We start from the raw sequence: 7,500 nt of genomic DNA, 5'->3' as shown, positions 1-7,500 counted from the left end.
GAATTTAAAATTGATTACTAACAGATTATGATTCACAGTAAAATGTTACTCATGAAAAACACATTTGAACAAAAAAAGAGAAAAGAAATAAATTTATTCGAGAACAAAATTAGCAAGCTCATACACAATACGCAGCAATACTGAGACTAGTTTAGGCTACTTCACTCTCCCGAAGAACGACAGATTCTCAAGTTGTTTAAGTCTCCCGCTGGGTTTGACACATCAGACAAGCGGAAAGACACTGGAAATCCAGTTTGATTCATTAATTTCTCTCTCTCTCTCTCTCTCTCTCTCTCTCTCTCTCTCTCTCTCTCTCTCTCTCTCTCTCTCTCTCAAAAAGGAGGAGAAAGAGAAGAATCCCAATTAACTTGTTATAAACCATTGCAGCGACTGGAATGTGTCACGCATTGTTTTTGAGAGCAGCCGTCGGTTCAAAAGCAAAACGATAGAGCCAGCTTAATCAAATTAACCAACTCCATGAATATCTCCCAGGAGTCTTGAAATTCCCAAGCCATCGGCAACGCATTTCTGCAAAAGACATTAAAGGAGACTGAAAGAGATAAATCTGGGTCAGCAGTCACCTAATTTGACCTGGGAGATTCTTCAACTTTACAGCTCTGCGTTTGTGTATATAGACCCCTGTTATCAGTGGGTGTGTGTAAAACCGATTCTTCTTTTTAATCTTCTGTTCCATTGTATGAGGTTTGCTTGGAAATGCCTTAGAGTAAAAGAAGCAAAGATTTGGCTAGCTTTCGAAGGGACAGCTTCCCTCCCTCAGGATGTAGACCTGGCAAACCATCAGAATCGAAGTAAATATGAAAAGATCTAGGGCCATGAGAATAGGAGTACAATATTAGTTATAGCGATAGTCAATAACTAATTACCATTCAACAACATTCCTTACAAAATCAATATGGAAATATAACTGCGTGAGTCAGAACGTAAAAGTGGTATTATCACCATAATGAAAGGAGCTTAAAATAATTAGGCGGTCTATTTACATGCATAGAAAGTTTACCGACATAATTATTATTATTATTCAGAAGATGAACCCTATTCATATGGAACAAACCCACAGAAGCCATTGACTCTGAATTTTTTTCATGCTTCTAAAGAATATTGTGGAGTTCATAGGTGGAATGTGTCTTCAAAATCCCTTTAATAGATGAATCTAGTTTATAACTACACTGATGTTTGCAAATACAATCATACTTCTGAGGTTCAACCAGTGTTTATTTTTCTGTGTTCTCTATATGAGTTATTTTTTGTTGCAATGTTAGTACTGATTCCGTTGGTGTGTTATTGAATGCGTTTAGATACAGCACTTTTGCTCGCTCCAGTTCTAAGTGAATCTCAGTGGTCCCACTTCGTCTTCCAACGATGTATATATATATATATATATATATATATATATATATATATATATATATATATATATATATATATATATATATATATGTGTGTGTGTGTGTGTGTGTGTGTATGTATATATATATATATATATATATATATATATATATATATATATATATATATATATATATATATATATATATATATATATATATTTATTATATAGATTACTGGAATCCTTCCACACGTTACGTTTTTAACTCATATATTGTCTATTTTTATCAGGTGTGGGCATCCTCCCTTTGACCACGAAAGCAGATGCAGTGGAGTGGTGAGTACTGTGTGCTTAATGTGTTGTATTGCATAAAATTTTGAGTGGAAAATGTTTTAAGCATACAAGAAGAATTTTGTATTGCAGATTAGGTTCTTCACAAACCCTACATCACAAAAGATGTGTATGCAAATGTATATGGATTTAATGGAAGCAATCCAACTTTCCATTAATGTAATGTTTAAGCCACTTATACCGTCCTTGGTCGCTCAGTAATAGTCAGAAGTCTTTCATAATGCACAGAAGTGGCAAAATTTCTTCATTAAATGTGACCTTTCCCGAGGTTATTGGGCAGTTATGAGCATGAAAACTAAATTAAAAGAGATTTTTTATCATTCTACTCGTTGTATGTTGACGTAGAATTTTACCCCTTCACTTTTCACCATGATGATAAAAGAAAGGTTTCATCTTGAAAGGCTAGAAAGGGGAACCAGTGGCCACACCAAACAGCCACTCTCCGCGCAGTATTATGGTAGAATGTTAGTCCAAGATACGTTTAGGAAAATATAATCTTATCTCAGGTTTTTTAATTTATTTCAAGACCGGTTTTTTGTGAACAGCAAACTTATACAAGGAGTCCTTAAGTCTAAATCAGTTATCTAATTATCCGGTAGCATAAAGGCCTCTTATGCCACCGGGTAATTAAATAACTAATTTAGACGTAAGTACAGTCAGAAGTGCAGTACCGGCTTCTGCCTGTCATTTCCTGTGGTATTTGCGTATAGCCTATACTGAAGTCACGCGCATCTACTGTGATTTTTGAAGCACGTAAGAACAGTGTGTATAAGTTACTGTTAACCAAAAAAAAAAAAAAAACGGTCTTTCAATTGTGTTTTCCTAAAAGTATCTTTAGTCAACACTCTGGCACAAATTCTCTTTATAGAATAACTGATGGATTAGCGATATTCTGTTAGGTTTGTAGTAAAATTTTCAAGCTGTTAAAGCGTCAGTCTGTGCTTCCTGTTAAAAAGATAATCGAGAGGAAGAATCTTGACGCCTATAGTAGTCCCTTCCGACTCCTCATTCTTTCAGCAGCAGAGAAAGAGAGCGTTCATTCAGAATCGCCGACATCCAGAAGCCCGTCTAAGTCGAAGAAGACGAAGTTGCAATATGTTTTACTACCGCTCTAAGACGTGAAAAGTGGAACAGCTTTAGTTCATAAAGCTTCTAATAACACTAATTAGGCCTACTGCCAATTAATAAGTCATATTTGAGATAGGGTGTGGGGCTTTCTTTCCCATCTTAAAAATACTTTCTGTAAACTAGATGGGTACCATCTTCTGGAGATGTTCTCCCATGGGGCAAAAGCTTTTATATATATATATATATATATATATATATATATATATATATATATATATATATATATATATATATATATATATATATATGAAATTTTTATCACACCGTGATTTATATACAATCATGAAGCTACAAATGTCGTTTAATATCAAATTCACGCTACCTCGGGAATATCTCCGATGGAGAATTATCACCGAAGGGGAATTTATATGAGTGATAAATGGATTGGGTAGCGTGAATTTGATATTAAGCGACATTTGTAGCTTCATGAATATATATATGCGTGTGTGTGTGTATATATACATATATAATATCTTTATGCTCTATTAAACACTACGTGGTTTTTTGTAGATTGATACATTATTAGTTTAGCTTTTCCACCGTGTAACAGACGAATTTAATAAGTCGCTGGATGCACCCAGTGCAAAAAAGAATCACGTGTTCTCTCTTTCTCAGACTTCGACTGCGAAGGGGGATTGAAATGGAAGGATTTACTTCGTGTAAGAGAAATACTTCCGGAAAGAATTGAATTGAGGTTTCGAAACAAGTTTTGATATTTTCCTAAAGAAGGTAGTAGGAGTGCCTGGCTTGCCAAAATCTCCCCGTCCCTTCGCCCTCCCCCAATCTCCACCAGACTCTCTCTCTCTCTCTCTCTCTCTCTCTCTCTCTCTCTCTCTTCTGCCGGTCAAATAGCTTCGTTTTATCAAGTCATGAGTCACGGTCGTTGCAAAGAGTTTTATGGCACCAGAAACCCATCATATCATCCCTTGATCGGGATTCGGTCATTTGGGTTCTGAAATGAAATCCCCTTCTTCTTCTTCTTCTTCTTCTTCTTCTTCTTCTTCTTCTTCTTCTTCTTCTTCTTCTTCTTTAAACGCTAGGTAAAAAACAATATATTTGTTAAGATGAATTTCTCATAGAAATGTAAAGATAAACGTGACCGTGCCTCTCTGACTCATGTCTTCACTTTCTGTTGAGTCAGTTATTAAGGGCAACGGATTTTTGTCTATTTTATATATATAATCGTGTATTGTTACGTGGGTCATTCAGCTAATGAGTTTAATAATCACTTACCTCGATTTATATTACCTTGCTTTACCTAAGACCCACGTAATTCTGTCAATTTAGGCTAAAATTTCCTCCAAAGTATAGGTATTGAATAGGTCAGGTCGCCAGTTAACAGTAGTTAACAAAGACTAGAGGTTTATTCAGAACCACATGAATGAATTCAGCAAACTTACTGGAGCACTAGTTTCAACAAAAGTAAAATAAAAATGAAGTGGATTATTTACAGGAGTTAACAGCAGCTCAGCATATTAGCCCTACTGAGGACAAACCTCAATGCTACATAGAATGAACGCAACAGACTTATGTCTCTCAGACGCTTTATCAGGCATTTACTGAAAGGTCAAACTGAGGCTTCTTGGTACTGAGGATGCGGATTCTTCTCCAAGAAAGAGGATTTTTGTTCAGGCACAAGGCGTACACAATTCTGGAAAAAATGTATCCAGATAGCAATCTTGCATTACAGAAACTCTCACTTGTCATTACTTAATCGCAAGGGGATGATTTCTTAAGTTAAGAATAACACTTATAACGCCATGGAGGACGAGTTATCTGACTTCACTAGACAACAGTAATTGTACTTGATAGATGACTTCATAAAAGAGATATGTTTTACTAGGATTACTTAGTCAGTGACTGTTTAAGAGAGGAAAATTTGAACAAGGGAGAATGAGAGTTTCAGTCGAAGGGAACGAGAACTGGGAGCAATTGTCAATCAGGCTTACCGCTAGGTTGGCTAATGCAGTGATCAGTTGCATAAGATTCCGTGTTCCGTTGGAATAACAATTTTCTCCTCGTTTTGAACAAAGGCGGGAAAACAGAGGAGCGCTTGGAGGACAACGCAGGCCATCCGTGTCCCGTGGCAGCTGCATGGAGAGTCTCTTGTGACGGTGGGGAGGTCTTGCTGTTTGCTTGAAAACTCCTCCTACCCAGGGCTTGACCTGAAATGACAATAGTCTCGCCAGTACACGGAAGAGAGGAAATTGGGTTTTAAGAACAGAATAACTAAGGTCTAGCCTAGCAAAACTGCATCCCTCTGTGACCCCCTAAGCTAAAAGTCTCACCCGTTGGCGAATTTAATTTGAAAACACTGCTTCCCGCTCGCTTCTTCGCATGCAAACAGCCTACTGTACATTGTCTGCCCTCTTACTTTAACAAAGGGAAATTTTTTTTTTATTATTCGATTAAGAAGCAAGGAAGAGAGGTCGAACAGGAATATTTATAATAATAATTATATATATTTATAATAATAATTATATATATATAATATATATATATATATATATATATATATATATATATATATATATATATATATATTGTGTGTGTGTATGTGTGATAAATAATAATACATGCATAAACAACTACATAAAAACTTAAATAGCAAAAGGTAAATATTAATGAATGAAATATATTTGTAGATTCCCTGTAGCAATAAAATTCAAAGGCAAGATCTTCCACGCCTCAGAAAATCATGGATCAAGGATTTTGAGTTGGTTTGGTCGAATGGAGATAACGGAGGAGAGTTTGCTGGAAAGGGCGTGAGAATTCTGAAGTTTTCCGAGGAAGCGAAAGAACATTCGGAAATGCTTTCGGGCACGTCACAATGGAAAAGCTTCTGAGATGGCTTTTAATATCCAGGCAGCGATCGAGTGCTTAGGAGGTGGAGGTTACTGGAACAATTTGGTCAATGAATCTGACGTGCAGCGGATGTGCTTTTTTTTTAGTGGATTGTGGCGACTGATGTTGTGAAAGTCCTCTACACACTTTGTTCATCCTTCTTTTGGCAGTTCAATGAAAAACATGGAAATGACTCGCCCTTCTTGCTTTCCCTTTAAGCAGAAACTATATTTAGCAGGTATGCAAGCGTACCCATATGTACGTGGAAACTTAAGTATCCCTCTGTCTCTCTCTCTCTCTCTCTCTCTCTCTCTCTCTCTCTCTCTCTCTATATATATATATATATATATATATATATATATATATATATATATATATATATATATATATATATATATATATATATATATCGAGTTCAGATTGTACTATGTCACACACGATACAGGCATCCCTCTGAAAGAGAGAGCTGTCGAGTTAACTAAAGGCCTAGCATGAATTAAGGCAATAACTTGACACCTTCGAGATATCCTAACTTGCTACAATATCACGCCCGAATGCTTAAGATTGCTCTAACCAATCGGGCGGCACATGGACGGCGCGGCCAGTCAAAAAACCCGTTATTAATAGTTTCTAATCTAAATTTTGACTAAGCATGCCAACGATGGATGGCACTGACATGGAAAATGGTCGACTAGGGAAACAAAAGGGAGGTTTACTGAGATGAATGGAGAGAGAGAGAGAGAGAGAGAGAGAGAGAGAGAGAGAGAGAGAGAAGCGCACGTGAATCACGGGATTTACTTGGATGGGTTCGTTAAAAATCGAGAAATACTTCAGTAGGGGGAAAAGCAGTCCGCCATTTACACTTCGTTTGCATGGAGGTGACCATTTTATGAGCGAGGGTTAAGCCCTGCACGTAAACATGTATATATGTATATATATATATATATATATATATATATATATATATATATATATATATATATATATATATATATATTTTTTTTATATATATATATATATTATATATATATATACTGTATATATATATATATATATATTTATATATATTTATATATATATATATATATATATATATATATATATATATATATATATATATATATATATATATGCAACATATGTGCAGTGAGGTAATCGATGGTGAATTATTTCCAGTATTTCAATCATTCTTACAGATGTTTCAGAATGTCAGATAAATTAAAACAAGAAATGTGACATGTATATCCTTTATAAGGAATAAGCAAGTCAACATATATAGTGTGAGGAACATAAATGATTTCTAGGACGATATTACCTCTACTAATTTGTATCTTGTTAAGGGGAGAGAGGGAAGAAACTAAAAATTGTGTTTGAACTGAAAATTTCTTAATAATTGCATTCCTTCGCTTGCGCTTCCCATGCAGTCATTGAAAAGTATTCTTTATAAACACCGTGTTCATTGAAATTTAAAGAGGAAGGAATAACTGACTGATTTTAATTGAAAGGAAACTGATTTTGCAAATGACAAGAGTCCTTTCATCAGAAGAGAAGAGAGAAGAATGTCATAATTCCTGACAAAGGCTGAACCTCTATTTTAGTCGGTTATCGCGTATCGTCACTGTCACCCCCAAATTCAGAAACTAAGGTTGGGATCTTCTTTGATGGTTCAAAATATTATTATGCTTGGATTTCTGTTAGAAACTCTTTTAAACCATGACTAAGAAACTATCTATCTCGATATCAAGACTATTAATAAAAAGTGATCATACAAACTATTATGGTCTCTCTCTCTCTCTCCCTCTCTCATTTGTAGAGAACCTCTGGCTGGG

General features: G+C 35.5%; 1 long non-coding RNA gene across 4 annotated transcripts in view; it reads left to right on the top strand.

Annotated features, from left to right (window-relative positions):
• LOC136851642 (uncharacterized) overlaps nt 1-7,500 on the top strand; it is a 318,637-nt gene that overhangs the window by 204,567 nt on the left and 106,570 nt on the right. For all 4 annotated transcript variants that reach the window (XR_010856938.1, XR_010856939.1, XR_010856936.1 and 1 more), the window contains exon 5: nt 1,639-1,684. This is a non-coding gene — a long non-coding RNA (uncharacterized lncRNA). The remainder of the gene's footprint in view (nt 1-1,638; nt 1,685-7,500) is intronic.

This window comes from Macrobrachium rosenbergii, chromosome 23, assembly GCF_040412425.1.
Source record: "Macrobrachium rosenbergii isolate ZJJX-2024 chromosome 23, ASM4041242v1, whole genome shotgun sequence".
In the NCBI taxonomy this organism is placed as follows: Eukaryota; Metazoa; Arthropoda; class Malacostraca; order Decapoda; family Palaemonidae; genus Macrobrachium; species Macrobrachium rosenbergii.
Note: the sequence above shows the minus strand (reverse complement) of the source record. Positions and strands in the feature narration are given on the sequence as shown.